Genomic DNA, 17324 nt, shown 5'->3' on the forward strand with positions numbered 1-17324 from the left:
GGTTTGATCTTCATTATAAATATTTATTACTTGTTACGAATCACGCGATCAAGTTTTTGGTGCCGTTGCTGGGGAACTGAAATATTAGGAACACTAAATTTTTATTACTTTAGCCATTTATTTTTCTTGCAATTTTATTTTATTTTATTATTTATTAATTTACTTTTACTCTCTCTTGGCAGGTTTTTATAGTTTATGACTAGAAGAAACCCGTCAGAACCATTACTTTTTGACGAAGAAATTGATCGTACAATTCGCAAAAATCAAAGAGAAATAAGGCGTAGCTTACGATACACGGAGAACGAGCGAGAAGACGATACTCAAACCCCAACTGACAACATGGCTAAAAACTAAGGCAATTAGCTACCTCCTGCAATTGCGGCTAATCAAAATCGTGCTCCACGTACTATGTATGATTATGCTAAACCTTCTTTAATAGGAACTAAATCTAGCATAGTTAGACCTGCTGTAGCTGCAAATACTTTTGAATTAAAACCTAACACTATTCAGATGATACAGCAGTTTGTTCAGTTTGATGGTTTACAGGATAAAGATCCTAATGCTCTCTTAGCAAATTTCCTGGAATTTTGCGATACATTCAAAATCAATGGCATTTCTGATGATGCCATTCATCTTTGGTTATTTCCCTTTTCACTGCGAAACAAAGCTAAATAGTGGTTGAACTCGTTACCACGAGGGTCTATCACTACTTGGGAACAAATGACCGAGAAATTTTTACTAAAATATTTTCCGCCAGCTAAAACGGCTAAATTACGTAATGATATCTCTTCTTTTGTCCAGATGGATTTAGAAACACTTTACGATGCATGGGAGAGATACAAGGACTTACTGAGAAGGTGCCCTCACCATAGGTTGCCGCTTTGGCTTCAAGTACAAACATTCCACAATGGCCTGAATCCCTCGACTTGGCAAATGGTTGACGCAGCTGCTAGCAGAACCATAAACAACAAAACACCTGAAGAGGCTTATGAATTCATTGAAGAAATGTCACTGAATAACTATCAGTGGCAAGTCATGAGGACTAAGCCAACAAAAAGAGCCGGCATTTATAATGTCGACTCAGTTACTATGCTGTCAAATCAAGTAGAACTTCTCAATAAAAAGATTGATAGTTTTCTTGGTTCTGCACAGGTACATCCAATAATGAGGTGTGACTCAAGTAGCGGAGGTGTGCATACAGAATACCAATCCTTCAGTCCTACAACTGAAGGAGAACAAGTCAACTATATGGGTAACAATAACTTTCAATCTCAAAATAACTCATATAGTAATACCTATAATGTAGGTTGGAGGAACCACCCAAATTTCTCCTGAGGTGGTTAAGGGAATCAAAAGCCACAAAATCCTCAGAGTTTTCAACAGCCACCTTATCAACAAGAGAAGAAACCAAACCTTGAAGAGATGCTTTCTAAATTCATCTCGGTGTCAGAAACCTATTTTTAAAATATCAAGACAGCACTTAAGAATCAACAAGCATCAATCCGAGGACTCGAAACTCAGATAGGCCAGCTATCCAAACTAATCTCTGAACGACCACAAGGTAGCTTACCAAGTAATACTGAACCTAATCCGAGGGAACACCTCAATGTAATTAGCACTTAAAATAAGGACTGACTCATTGCACCCGAGCCAGAAATACAGTAAGACAACGCGATGAACAAAGGACGAGAAGAGGTAAACAATAATGATCCCAAACAGGTAAGTACGAATCATGAACCTCGTGTGCCATATCCTAAAGCGATAACGAAAGACAGAACAGAAGAACAATTCAGTAAGTTTGTCAAACTCTTAAAAAAATTACATATTAACTTACCCTTTTATTGAAGTTCTTTCATATATGCCCAACTCAGCAAAATTCTTAAAGGAACTTCTGACCAATAAAAGGAAATTAGACGTTGCATCACATATGGAACTCAATACAGTCTGCTCAGCTATTCTAAAGAATAAACTACCTAACAAATTGAAAGATCCAGGGAGTTTTACAATTCCTTACTTAATTGGTAGTTTATCTGTGAATAATGCTTTAGCTGATCTAGGGGCAAGTATAAATGTTATGCCATATAAAATGTTTAAATGACTAGGTCTCAGTAAACCCAAACAGGCTAGGATGAGCATACAATTGGCTGGCAAAACAGTTAGATTTCCTAAGGGTATTATTGAAGATGTTCTCGTTAAAATTGATAAATTTATTTACCCAGTAGACTTTGTCATCTCAGATATAGATGAGGATAACGAGCTACCTTTAATTTTAGGATGACCCTTTTTAGCAACTGCCAGAACCATCATTAATGTAGGCACAGGAGAGTTAACACTTCGTACAGGTGACGACACAGTAACACTTCAAGCACGCGACTCAGTCAAAACCTCTAAAACTCAAGATAATGCTATAAAACCTGTCAATGATAAAACTAATACTCAATCGTCCTTGCAAGAACCTCCCCGAACCAAGACAACAGAGACAGTGCACTACTATTATGTAGAGAACAAAGACACCCATGAGGAATGAAGGCTTTAAATAGAGGAGCTAGATGAATGGCGAGCACACAAACCGAGAACATATGATAAACCGAAACTATGCCAAAACCAGCCCGATACCTCTCCTAATCAACTTTAGGTTGGCGATAAAGTATTACTAGATGCCACAGATCCCCACATTGTCACTACCACACCAAATAAGGAAATCTCTCTTATGGCACTTAGTATTTTCCCATTCCGTACGGTTGAGGTGAGTCATCCCAAGTTCGGCCCTTTTAAGGTAAACAACACCCGATTAAAACCTTATTTTAAGATTGACAGTAGGAATAAGGAGTATGAACTCCTCAAACCACCATGATAAATCAACGGAGAGGTAAGTCGAGCTTAGACTATAAATAAGCGCTTCTCAGGAGGCAACCCAAGCACTAACATATTTTGATTTCTTTATTTTTAATCTCTAACACTTTGAATCTTTAACTTAGTCTTTGAATTATAAAGTTTTTCAGCACACACGGCCAGGCACACGGGCGTGCAGCCGTGGCCAAACAAGGGAAGAGACACGGCCGTGCGATACGGCCATATTGAAGCAGGACATGATTTCCCCAAAACACGGGGTGTGATAAATCCCCACAGCCGTGCGACATGGCCGTGGGTGAACTTGATAGGAAAAACACGGGCGTGGGGATAGAAAACCACGGGCGTACCAGGAACAAGGCTCGATTCTATTTCTTCAACATGCTCGTACCGTTCAGCCATGTACAACAACACACGAGCGTGCTACCATAAAACACGGGTGTGGAAGAAGCGAACAAAGCTGGGCACGGCCGTGTGACATGGCTGTGTTTTACACATACCCAAGAGACATGGGTGTGTGACAGTAGCCGGGCACGACCTAACTCTCAAAATTCAAAAAACACGGGCTCACCCTCAAAGTACAAGGGCGTGGCCCTAGGCCGTGTGCCCCTCCCCTATAGAAGCAAACCACTGTTCATCTTATTCCTCCTTTCAAAACCCTAGCCGAAATCTACCCTCCCCCAACCCCTAATCCCTATTTCAGCCACCATTCTCTAGATTCTCACTTTCCCAACCCCCAAACCACCATCAAATCCACTCCCCATGCATTAATCCCCATTTCCCCTCCCTATACCCTCCATTTTACCCACCACACGGCTTCATCCCCACGTCACACGCCTGTGCTCGCCACCAACACGCCCGTGCACCTCCTTACAACAGCTTTTGGTTCACTTTCTCAACCTTATTTTTCCAATTTGTGTTCCTACATTAGTATTCTACATGCTTTGCATAGATATTGTTACTATTACAAATATGTTTTAGACAAGTTAGGAATTTGCTTTAGAATTTTCTATATTTGAATTGTTTAAGCTACTAAATAGCATATACTAGTTTTAGGCCTCTTGCTTAACTACTGATGTATCTTGGATTCTATCAATGCTAATGTATTTTCAGGAACATTATGTTGTCTTCGAGAGTCAAGAAGGCCGCGGTTCCATCCTCAAAGAGACGTAGAGGACCGGGTTCTTCCTCGGTACGTGCTACAGCCAAAGTTCGACATCCGTTCCTAGAATTTTTGCAAGCTTCGCAGGAGGAGCTATTTCAGATATTACGCGCACGACCCATCACCACAGGTCGCTGCATCGACTGAGCTGTCGTAGAGCAAGTCCAGCTCACTGATGCCATCCATGCCCTCCTGTCTACAGACCCATGGAAATGGTTCTTCGCTATTACCGAGCCCACTTATTTAGAGCTAACTTTAGAATTATGCTCTACTTTTCATTTACAGGTGGTGATGACGAACAATGACGACCCAGACACCATTCACTTCTGATTAGGCGATCTAGTTCGTGCGATGAGTGTCCCAGAGTTTGGAGTTGCTCTGGGACTTTACACCGATGAGTTTATGGAGGAGGAGGACATGAATGCACTACCACGCAATATCCACCTCTCCTCCTCCTTGTGCTGGGATGGCTTTGGCACCACTCTCTTCCACCTACGACCCCAGCCGCTCGAAGGCCTCAGCTCTCCCCCCTTCCCTACGATATCTCTATACCATATAGGTACACACCTTGACCGGAAGTAGGTAGAGCACCGGCGTCGTCAACACCCACGACGCCTACTATTTATGGTGTATGGTGAATGCACATGTGACTGACTTGGCATACTTCATTGTTTTCGCCATTCGCCATCAGATCGAGCGGCATAGGAAGGGAGTGATCTCTATTGGCCCCTACGTGATGCGCCTTGCCAGACACTTCGGCCTCCTCAACACCACGGCCCAGTCATCAGTGCTTACCCTGATAGGTCATATGTCCCCACAGGGCATCACGACTATGTTACACATGAGGATGATCGAGCGCCGACGTGGGACCGGTCCTCCTCAGTACCGTCTCTCACATGCCATTGACGAGGAGGATCTTGAGGACATCCCTAATAATGTTCCCCCACAGCATGATGAGCCTGCCACCGCGCCATCTAGGGAACCACCAATTCATGCGGCTGCTTCATTGGCACATATTTCCGACCAACTCGCCCACTTCAAGCAGTATTGCACTACATAGTTCGAGATGATTCAAGAACGAGATCGCAACGGGACTGAAAGATGGAAGATATGCAGGCCGTGATGCAGCAGCTGTGCTAGCACTTTCACATTGCCACTCCAGCACCACCACCTGAGGGCCCCACCGACGAGGATCATTGAATCCTCCTATTTTTTTATTTATTCTTATTTTTATTTTATTTTATTTATTTTATTTCTATTTTTATTTTCAATTCAATTTTATTATTTTATTTTGAAAAACATATCTATATTAGTAAATTTTACTTTTTCTATTTTCTGGTATTTCTAACAAGTAATCCCACTACGCTCTCTTCCACACCAACTCTTAATAAGCTCTTCATGATTCTACAGACTTCCAAGCAAAGCTGCTAGGAATATTTTACGGAATGAGGAAACAAATGGGAAACAATACCTCACGAGTGCCATGTTCAACGACCCAATTTCTTCATCTAGCCAAGAACAATGGCAGCTACCACTTTCCCCGAACATTCCATCCTCAGAATCAAACTCCACATCCATATAACAGGGAGTTTCACCTCCTTTCCTCTTATGATTTTCTTTCTTTTGAATAATCTATTTTTCTACATTGAGGGAAATGTACATCTTAAGTGTGGGGGGTGAACATGAAACCTAACTTTTTGCATTATTCTCAAATCCCTGAATTTGGTCTTGTGCTTAAGTGATTTTCTCATAATATTGATAGAATGAATTCAGATTGATCTATAATTATTGTTGATATGTCGTGAATTAGACCAAGGGAATTATGCATGATTATTTGATTATAGGACCTTAAAGAATCGAGCATGATAAGTTGATATTTTGAGAAATAAAATATTTATACTATTTTTCCTAAATTGAGGTATTATCTTGAAATCCTAAGTATACAGAAATGACATCAAAAACCCAAATTTTTTGTGAGATTTTTGAGCCTTTTGAGCAGATAGCTTTCTTTCTTGCTCACTTCTTTTGTGGTTTGAGTGAGTCAATATTAAACTGTTATTCTAGAACTTGCTTCGATTATGCATGTCGAGATCACACGTATGATTTGATATACTGAGATGATAAAGGAACTTAGGATTTAACTCATTTACTCCATAAAAAGCCTTCCCACATAATTAAACCCTTAGCGAACCCCCTTTGAGCCTACTAACTTTTTTTATTGATTAACCCTTATCATTAACCCATTAACCCATTATTGTTGAAATCCTCTTAATTAATTTACCTTTTTATCGAGATTAAATTTAATATTATTACCCCACTATGTTCCCATTTTTTGTTACTGAATCATGAAATATGATTTCTCTATTGTATTGACTTGATGAGTTGATAAAAAAATGTAATTCTCAGCAAGCTAAAGTTGTCATGAACTCATGCAAAATAGCTCTAGATATTTGTTTGTGGTTCAGTAATTAAGTTTTTGATAGGGGGTAACATATTGAAATTATCTCGATTCTAACCCTTGTTCTTCAGCTTGTATCTATACCTGTAACCTAAACCCCATTACAACCATGAAAAGACCTTTTGATTAGTGTATCATATCATTTACAAGTGGTGGAGATTTGATTTTCATGCAAGCCTATGGTTATAACTTTTCATGTTAGACAATCGAGTGCTTAATCTTGAACCTTAAACACTTTAAGTGATTTGAGCGAATCTTTAGTTAGGATGTCATCTCTTGTTTATTTAGGACTAAAGTTAATTACTTAGAGGAAGGAGATTACCTATGATTTAATTATCAAAATATCTGATTTAGATTATTTGAGGCTTTTAATGACCCTATAGTTAAATTCTCACTGTATGATTTTTCGTGGAATAGTTTGCAACATTATCAATACTGATCATGTGATTGAAAAGAATGAATTCTGGCAATAACTGAGAGTTTTGCTTGAGGACAAGCAAATGCTTAAGTGTGGGGGTATTTGATAAACGCCAAATTATACATAGTTTTACCCCAAATACTTAGCATAATTATGGATGTTTACTACTAGATTTGTGGATTTTGGTGCTCTTAATTAGGTTATTTCATGTTTTGTACTCAGGAGAGCACCAAGAGTCAAAAGGAGCCAAAAACAAGCTAAAAAGGGACAAAACAGACCAAATCGAGAATATCACACGGCCTAAGCCTTGCCACACGGGCATCTCACACGCTGGTGGCCTTCGGGGGTGTCAACCAAGGTTTACACGATTCACACGGCCTGGCCATTGAGCCCACACGGCCATGGCAATTTAACAGATCGAACACGGCCTGGCAATCACGTCACACGGCCATGGCACACGGGCGTGTCCCTTTTTCAAAGAGTTGTATTTTACATGGAAAAGGGTACTTAGAGAGGAAGAAAGCCAATCCAAAGCCCATATAAACACCCTAAGTATGACTTAGAGAGGGGGGCCTCTTCCAGAACTTTTCTGGAATACAGAACTACACGCCAGGAATTACTTGAAGGAAGCTAGATGATCCATCCCAAAAGCCGGAGCTACTCCAAGACTGAAGACCTCTCTTAGAATTCCTTCAGGGGTTTTAGAGTTTTCTTCATGTTTTGTTATTTTTATACTTTTGAGATGTGCTCTTATTTTATTATGAACTAAACCCCTTAGATACCTAAGGGGAATGAAACCTAAGACGAATCTTGTTATTATTTTCTGAATTGTATGATAAATATTTAAATTGTTCTTAATTATGTGTTCTTAATTCTTATTTTGATATCCCAGGATACTGATTCAAGACACGCTCTTATTCAGAGGAGGAATAGACCCTGTCTAAGAGTACATTAGCCATAATTAAGCGGAGTTGATTGCGCGCCTAGAAATAGGGTGACAAGATTTTGTCGAATTAGGGTGAAACCTAATAAGGGGATCCATAGATCGAGTTAATGCGAACCCCAGAGTGTTAATTAGAGAAAAGTGTAACACCCCTTACCCGTGTTTGACACCGGAACAGGGTATGAGGCATTATCGGACTTAATTACTAATCATCGTATAAAAACCGATTCATAATTTCACTCTAATTTAAAACTTTTTCAAACACATTCAAATTGTCCCTTAAAAAGAGCTTACAAGGCCCATATCATGCTTTAATTCAACCACACACATAGGCAAGCATGCACATTCATAAATTGCATCATTTAATTAATAACATAATCAAGACTATCTACATTAAATGACTTTATACAATAGAGACCTTCAAATAACATAGGTCGTATTTTAAGCCAATTCCTAGCAACTTAATAACAATTAAACAAGTCTCCATACATGCCAAAGACTTAAAATACTTTAAAACCTTTATATATCGATCAATAGTTTGATAATGTGATTTAACCTCCGGCGACCCCCAGCTCGAGCTAACATCTGCGACACTATAGGAAAAAGGAAAGGAAGGGAGTAAGCATTATAGCTTAGTAAGTAAGTATGTAAATATTAATAAACAATACATTATCATACTTTAAACAAAGTCACAATATGTTTCCGGAATATTACCATCACAATCACACATACTTTCACTATTACAATCATAAACAGGTTTAAAATAAGCTATCTAGCAGAGTTCTAGAAACTAAATTATTAATTTATGGAGCTACAGAACTCCAAATTACAAACCGTTAATTTTCCTTGAAACAATATTCACATATATTCTTACCATAAAATTTTTAGAATTTTTTGTCCAGCCAATTAGTACAGTTTATTCATTGAAGTTACCCCTGTTTCACTACTCAACTGTTCTGCCCCTTATTCACTACGAATCAATTTTATCCTTGTACAGAATTCAAAGGATGTTCTCGTTTATTTCATTTCAAACTAAACTCATTAAGTATTTCAAGCATATAAATTATATCCCCTAATTATATTTTTACAATTTTTAATGATTTTTCCAAGTCAGAACAAGGGATCACATAGTCATTCTGAACCAGTCTCTCAAAAACTTAAATATCTCATAATATAGAATTCCTTTGCTTGATCTATTTCTGTTATATGAAAATAGACTCATTCAGCTCTAATTTTATATCTCATTCAGTTCCTAATTCAATTTATACTATTTTTGGTAAATTTTTAGATTCACGTTACTGCAACTATCCAGAACATTTTTATTGTCAATTTTGATCTTTTACACTTCAATTGTATTCATCACTTTCCCATAACAATCTTTCCAATTTCCAATCACATATCGAGCATATTTCTCATAAGTTACACACATATATACTTACACTTATCATCACAAAGTCATACACAATTTCATTTAATCAATTTCCCAGTTGCACGCTTCGGAATAATAACAGATTCACGATGGTATCGCACACAGCCCACCTTTAAAATCGAAGCTCTCTTGTACACATAGTGGCCTTCATTTAGCACCACTCATGTGACCTATCTCGATTGTACACATAGTTTTGGCTCTCTTGTACACATGGTGTACACATAGTATCACCCATGTGACCTAGCCACTTTATCTCATAGCTCTCTTGTTTACATGGTGTCCTTCACCTGCAACCACACATGCAACCTAGCTACATCTATCTCGTAGCTCTCTTGTCTACAAGGTATACACATAGTATCACCCATGCGACCTAGCTACCTCATAATGTCTCGTAGCTCTCTTGTACACATGGTATACATCTCGTATTACACATGTGACCTAGCTACATACCATCTGTATCTTTCGATTCTGAAGTTTCAAACGGGAAGTATCTCACTTTCTAATACTTTATTCCATTCTTCCAATAGTCAATTCTGATTCAAAAATAAGCTAAAATACATAAAATATGCTAAAATATAAAAACGTAATAAAGATAATGTATTATTTACATACAAACTTACATAATTTCTCATTTCCATGTCGAATTAATATTGAGCATTTAAATCATCATAATTATACTTACTTTCAACACCTCGGCAATAATAGTAAATATATTAATTTTATATTGAAACATGCATAAATTAATGCTTATTATACATATGAACTTACCTCGATACTAAAACGGCCATTTTACCAACTTTCCCGATTTTCGATTTTTCTCCCATTCTAGGTTCAAATCTCATTTTTCGGGATCTAAAACATCATATTTTACTTATTTAATTCATGCACTATTCAAAATAGTCCTTAACTCAAACTTTGGAAAAATTACAATTTTTCCCCTAAACTTTTGCATATTTACACTTTTGCCCCTAGGCTCGAGAATTAAACTTCATCCCTTATTCTTATGTTTTATGACATGCGGATCATTTTTCCCTTCTATGGCAACATCAAATTCTCACTCTAACACATCGTTATGAACAATAACAACTTTTACCGATTAAACCGTTTTACTCATTTTTGCTTAAAACCACTTAGCAAAAGTTGTTTAACATAATTTCGACCTTCATATTGTACCATAAAACATCAAAATAAACACATTTCACCTATGGGTATTTTTCCAAATATGAACCCTAGCTTAAATTATTGCTAGAATAAGCTTAATCAAGTTACCGGGATTCCAAAAACATAAAAAACTTGAAAAACGGGGCTAGAACGGACTTACTATTGAGCTTGGAAAGCTTGAAAACCCTATTCATGGCTTTCCCCATGCTAATTTCGGCCTCTATGAAAAAGATGAGTCAATTTTGGCTTTATTTTCCCTTTTTATTTCTTTTAATTACCAAATGACTAAAATGCCCTTAAGGCCTTTCTTTAAAATTTTGTCCTATTCATGCCCATTTTTGTCCAAACGAAATATATTGGACTAATTCCATTTAGCCCTAAAAGTCCAATTAAGCACTTTATCAATAAAATTAATTAACGATATTGTTACATAATATTTTAATCAATAAATAAACCTTAAAACTTAATCGGAATAAATTTTTGACTTCAAATTCATGGTTCTAAAACCATCGTTCCGTTTAGGCCCTAAATCGGGCTGTTACAGCAACTTCCGCAAATAAGCCCTAATAGGAAAATTAAACATGCAATCTATAAAATTTCTTACCAATGCTCTAACACATGCATCTAATCACTCGGTAAATCATAAAAAAAATTAATCGAAATAAACTTTTCTATCTCAGATTTGTGGTTTTGCAACCACTAAATGTAACACCCCTTACCCGTGTTTGACACCGGAACAGGGTATGAGGCATTATCAGACTTAATTACTAATCATCGTATAAAAACCGATTCATAATTTCACTCTAATTTAAAACCTTTTAAAACACATTCAAGTTGTCCCTTAAAAAGAGCTTACAAGGCCCATATCATGCTTTAATTCAACCACACACATAGGCAACCATGCACATTCATAAATTGCATCATTTAATTAATAACATAATCAAGACTATCTACATTAAATGACTTTATACAATAGAGACCTTCAAATAACAAAGGTTAGTATTTTAAGCCAATTCCTAGCAAATTAATAACAATTAAACGAGTCTCCATACATGCCAAAGACTTAAAATACTTTAAAACCTTTATATATCGATCAATAGTTTGATAGTGTGATTTAACCTCCGGCGACCTCTAACTCGAGCTAACATCTGCAACACTATAGGAAAAAGAAAAGGAAGGGAGTAAAAATTATAGCTTAGTAAGTAAGTATGTAAATATTAATAAACAATACATTATCTTACTTTAAACAAAGTCACAATATGTTCCCGGAATATTACCATCACAAACACACATACTTTCGCTATTACAATCATAAACAGGTTCAAAATAAGCTATCTAGCAGAGTTCTAGAAAATAAATTATTTATTTCTGGAGCTACAGAATTCCAAATTACAAACCGTTAATTTTCCTTGAAACTAGATTCACATATATTCTTACCATAAAATTTTCAGAATTTTTTGTCTAGCCAGTTAGTACAGTTTATTCATTGAAGTTACCCGTGTTTCACTACCACTCATCACTACGAATCAATTTTCTCCTCGTATAGAATTCAAAGGATGTTCTCGTTTCTTTCATTTGAAACTAGACTCATTAAGGATATCCAGAATATAAATAATATCCCCTAATTAATTTTTTATAATTTTTAATAATTTTTCCAAGTCAGAACAAGGGATCACGTAGTCATTCTGAACCAGTCTCTCAAAAACTTAAATATCTCATAATATAGAATTCCGTTGCTTGATCTGTTTATGTGAAAATAGACTCATTAAGCTCTAATTTGATATCTCATTCATTCTCTAATTCAATTCCTACTATTTTTGGTAAATTTTTAGAGTCACGTCACTGCAACTATCCAGAACAGTTTTATTGTCAATTTTGATCTTTCACACTTCAATTGTATTCATCACTTTCCCATAACAATCTTTCCAATTTCTAATCACATATCGAGCATATTGCTCATAAGTTACACATGTATATGCTTACACTTATCATCATAAAGTCATACACAATTTCATTTAATCAATTTCCCAGTTGAACACTTCGAAATAATAACAGATACGCGATGGTATCGCACACAGCCCACCTTTAAAATCGAAGCTCTCTTGTACACATGGTGGCCTTCACTTAGCACCATTCATGTGACCTAGCTCGATTGTACACATAATTTTGGCTCTCTTGTACACATGGTGTACACATAGTATCACCCATGTGACCTAGCCACTTTATCTCGTGCCTCTCTTGTTTACATGGTGTCCTTCACCTAGAACCACACATGCAACCTAGCTACATCTATCTCGTAGCTCTCTTGTCTACATGGTGTACACATAGTATCACCCATGTGGCCTAGCTACCTCATAATGTCTCGTCGCACTCTTGTACACATGGTATACATCCCGTATTACACATGTGACCTAGCTATATACCATCTGTATCTTTCGATTCTGAAGGTTCAAACGGGAAGTATCTCACTTTCTAATACTTTATTCCATTCTTCCAATAGTCAATTATGATTCAAAAATCAGCTACAATACATAAAATATGCTGAAATATAAAAACGTAATAAAGATAATGTATTATTTACATACAAACTTACATACTTTCTCATTTCCATGTCGAATTAATATTAAGCATTTAAATCATCATAATTATAGTTACGTTCAACACCTCGGCAATCATAGTAAATATATTAATTTTAAATTGAAACATGCATAAATTAATGCTTATTATACATATGAACTTACCTCGATACTAAAACGACCATTTTACCAAATTTCGCGATTTTCAATTTTTCTCCCATTCTAGGTTCAAATCTTGTTTTTCGGGATCTAAAACATCATATTTTACTTATTTAATTATTGTACTATTCAAAATAGTCCTTAAACTTTGGAAAAATTACAATTTTGCCCCTAAACTTTTACATATTTACACTTTTTCCCTTAGGCTCGGGAATTAAACTTCATCCCTTATTCTTATGTTTTATGATATGCTGATCATTTTTCTCTTCTATGGTAACATCAAATTCTCCCTCTAACACATATTTATGAACAATAACAACTTTTACCGATTAAGCCGTTTTACTCATTTTTGCTTAAAACCACTTAGCAAAAGTTGTTTAACATAATTTCAACCTTCATATTGTACCATAAAACATCAAAATAAACACATTTCACCTATGGGTATTTTTCCAAATATGAACCCTAGCTTAAATTATTGCTAGAATAAGCTTAATCAAGTTACCGGGATTCCAAAAACATAAAGAACTTGAAAAATGGGGCTAGAACGGACTTACTATTGAGCTTGGAAAGCTTGAAAACCCTATTCATGGCTTCCCCCATGCTAATTTCGGCCTCTATGAAAAAGATGAGTCAATTTTGGCTTTATTTTCCCTTTTTATTTCTTTTAATTACCAAATGACTAAAATGCCCTTAAGGCCTTTCTTTAAAATTTTGTCCTATGCCCATTTTTGTCCAAATGAAATATAATGGTCTAATTTCCATTTAAGGACCTCCTCTTTAAACCCCCATTTCAATCAAGTACTTATGAATTACAATACATATTTTGCAACTTTTGGAATTTAATCCTAAAAGTCCAATTAAGCACTTTATCAGTAAAATTACTTAACGATATTTTTACACAATATTTTAATCAATAAATAAACCTTAAAACTTAATCAGAATAAATTTTTTGACTTCAAATTTGTGGTTCTAAAACCATCGTTCCGTTTAGGCCCTAAATCGGGCTGTTACAGCAACTTCTGCAAATAAGCCCTAATAGGCAAATTAAACATGCAATCTATAGAATTTCTTACCAATACTCTAACACATGCATCTAATCACTCGGCAAATCATAAAAAAAATTAATCGAAATAAACTTTTCTATCTTAGATTTGTGGTTTCGCAACCACTATTCTATTTAGGCCTTATTTCGAGATGTTACATTTCTTCCCCCTTTAGGGATTTTCGTCCTCGAAAATCTTACCAGTAAAAAGATTCAATATCTTTTCTCAAAATTTCTTCAACATCTCCAAACAAATTTTCTTCAAAGCAGTACTTTCAAAATCACCCCACTATCAAATTGAAATCCAATATAACTAAGTTTCAACTCTGTATGACCTCTATATTAATCGAAAACTATTTCCAATCCTCACATTTGCTTTCATTTTTTTTGTTTTAACCAAAAACCCTGCATGCAGCTGTTAATACAGTTCAATCATTATTCTTCTGTCTAATTCTATCATTACTAAATCCACATTATCTCATTCACAATCAAAATTTCTTTTTAAAAAATCCAGTAATCATATACTTTAAGCATCATACCTGGATGAGTTAATTAAATAAGTCTAATCTTTCTTTAACTGTAACATTTCAGAATTCAGAAAATCTTCATGTTAACTTGACATTTTTTCTGCAACTGAGTTCATTTATTAAGCCATTCTCAATTGCTACCACATTGTCAATTAATCTTATTGGAAGGGGGTAAGGCTGTAACACTTCTAACTTGCCTCTTATATATTCATGCATATAACTTAACACTCATCAATATATATATAATTTGCTTCAAATAACTCAACATGCATATTCATTTTACACAACCCTCCTATCATCTTATACAAACAAATACACTTATACATGTGTTCATAATTCTCAAATAGAATTACTTATAACATTCATTTAATTTCACAAGTTACACTCATAGCATCACACATTTGCCAATCAACATGTACACTTATCATAAGATAAACTTTCCCTTCATCTCATCTTTCATATTCCAAGAGAAATTCTTATTCATGACTCATTCATTATCACATAAACATCATGAACTAATACTCTTACCTTTTACGAGTCTCATTTCATCTTAATATTATCACAGTTATATAATTCACTTTAGACAGACTTACACACATATTCATATTTTAAAACAAATGCACTCAAACATAAATTCCACGAATTTGAGTAAATCAATTTATCACATTCACTTAGTCAAATAAGTTAGACACATAATATCATGTCAATGTCAAACGAACATGGATGAGTTTATAACGAGGTAAACTTTCATTTCTTTTCACTTTTCTATATTTCTCCACTTATGTCTATTTCATTTTACACTTGATCTCACACATATCATCACAAGTCACCAAGATCAATTTAAGTACACCAATATATCCTCGAAATTATACGAACTTACTTAACACCTTCTTCCACTGTCAATGGTAGCTCGGTTGGAAAATACTTCTATCTCAACAGAACTATTTCATCGGGATCGGGAGGCATCACACTATCACAGGTAGTAATATGGCATGTATAGCTTAACTCTTACACATAATAGGTAAGTCCGAGAACTGACTAAACCATAGCTCTGATACCACTAAATGTAACACCCCTTACTCGTGTTTGACACCAGAACAGGGTACGAGGCATTACCGGACTTAATCACTAATCATCGTATGAAAACTGATTCATAATTTCACTCTAATTTAAAACTTTTTCAAACACATTCAAGTTGTCCCTTAAAAAGAGCTTACAAGGCCCTTATCATGCTTTAATTCAACCACACACATAGGCAAGCATGCACATTCATAAATTGCATCATTTAATTAATAACATAATCAAGACTATCTACATTAAACTTTATACAATAGAGACCTTCAAATAACAAAGGTTAGTATTTTAAGCCAATTCCTAGCAAATTAATAACAATTAAACGAGTCTCCATACATGCCAAAGACTTAAAATACTTTAAAACCTTTATATGTCGATCAATAGTTTGATAGTGTGATTTAACCTCCGGCGACCTCTAACTCGAGCTAACATCTGCGACACTATAGGAAAAAGGAAAGGAAGGGAGTAAAAATTATAGCTTAGTAAGTAAGTATGTAAATATTAATAAACAAGACATTATCATACTTTAAACAAAGTCACAATATGTTCCCGGAATATTACCATCACAAACACACATACTTTCACTATTACAATTATAAACAGGTTCAAAATAAGTTGTCTAGCAGAGTTCAAGAAACTAAATTATTTATTTCTGGAGCTACAGAACTCCAAATTACAGACCGTTAATTTTCGTTGAAACTATATTCAGACATATTCTTACCATAAAATTTTCATAATTTTTTGTCCAGCCAATTAGTACAGTTTATTCATTGAAGTTACCCCTGTTTCACTACTCAACTGTTCTAACCACACTTCACTACAAATCACTTTTCTCCTCGTACAAAATTCAAAGGATGTTCTGGTTTATTTCATTAGAAGCTAGACTCATTAAGAATTTCAACCATATAAATAATATCCCCTAATTATATTTTTACAATTTTTAATGACTTTTCCAAGTCAGAACAAGGGATCACGTAGTCATTCTGAACCAGTCTCTCAAAAACTTAAATATCTCATAATATAGAATCCCTTTTCTTGCTCTATTTATGTTATATAAAAATAGACTCATTAAGCTCTAATTTGATATCTCATTTAGTCTCTAATTCAATTCCTACTATTTTGGTAAATTTTTAGATTCACATCACTCCAACTATCCAGAATAGTTTTATTGTCAATTTTGATCTTTCAAACTTCAATTGTATTCATCACTTTCCCATAACAATCTTTCCAATTTCCAATCACATATCGAGCATATTGCTCATAAGTTACACATGTATATGCTTAAACTTATCATCACAAATTCATACACAATTTAATTTAATCAATTTCCCAGTTGAACGCTTCGAAATAATAACAGATACGCGATGGTATCGCACACAGCCCACCTTTAAAAATGAAGCTCTCTTGTACACATGGTGGCCTTCACTTAGCACCACTCATGTGACCTAGCTCGATTGTACACATAATTTTGGCTCTCTTGTACACATGGTGTACACATAGTATCACCCATGTGACCTAGCCACTT

General features: G+C 35.4%; 1 non-coding gene across 1 annotated transcript; it reads right to left on the reverse strand.

Annotated features, from left to right (window-relative positions):
* Positions 1-768: 768 nt before the first annotated feature.
* LOC121205734 (small nucleolar RNA R71) lies at positions 769-875 on the reverse strand. The gene has a single exon (XR_005900809.1). It is a non-coding gene; the product is annotated as a small nucleolar RNA R71 (small nucleolar RNA).
* Between the last annotated feature and the right edge of the window lie 16449 nt (positions 876-17324).

The sequence above is a fragment of the Gossypium hirsutum genome, chromosome A08, assembly GCF_007990345.1.
Source record: "Gossypium hirsutum isolate 1008001.06 chromosome A08, Gossypium_hirsutum_v2.1, whole genome shotgun sequence".
In the NCBI taxonomy this organism is placed as follows: Eukaryota; Viridiplantae; Streptophyta; class Magnoliopsida; order Malvales; family Malvaceae; genus Gossypium; species Gossypium hirsutum.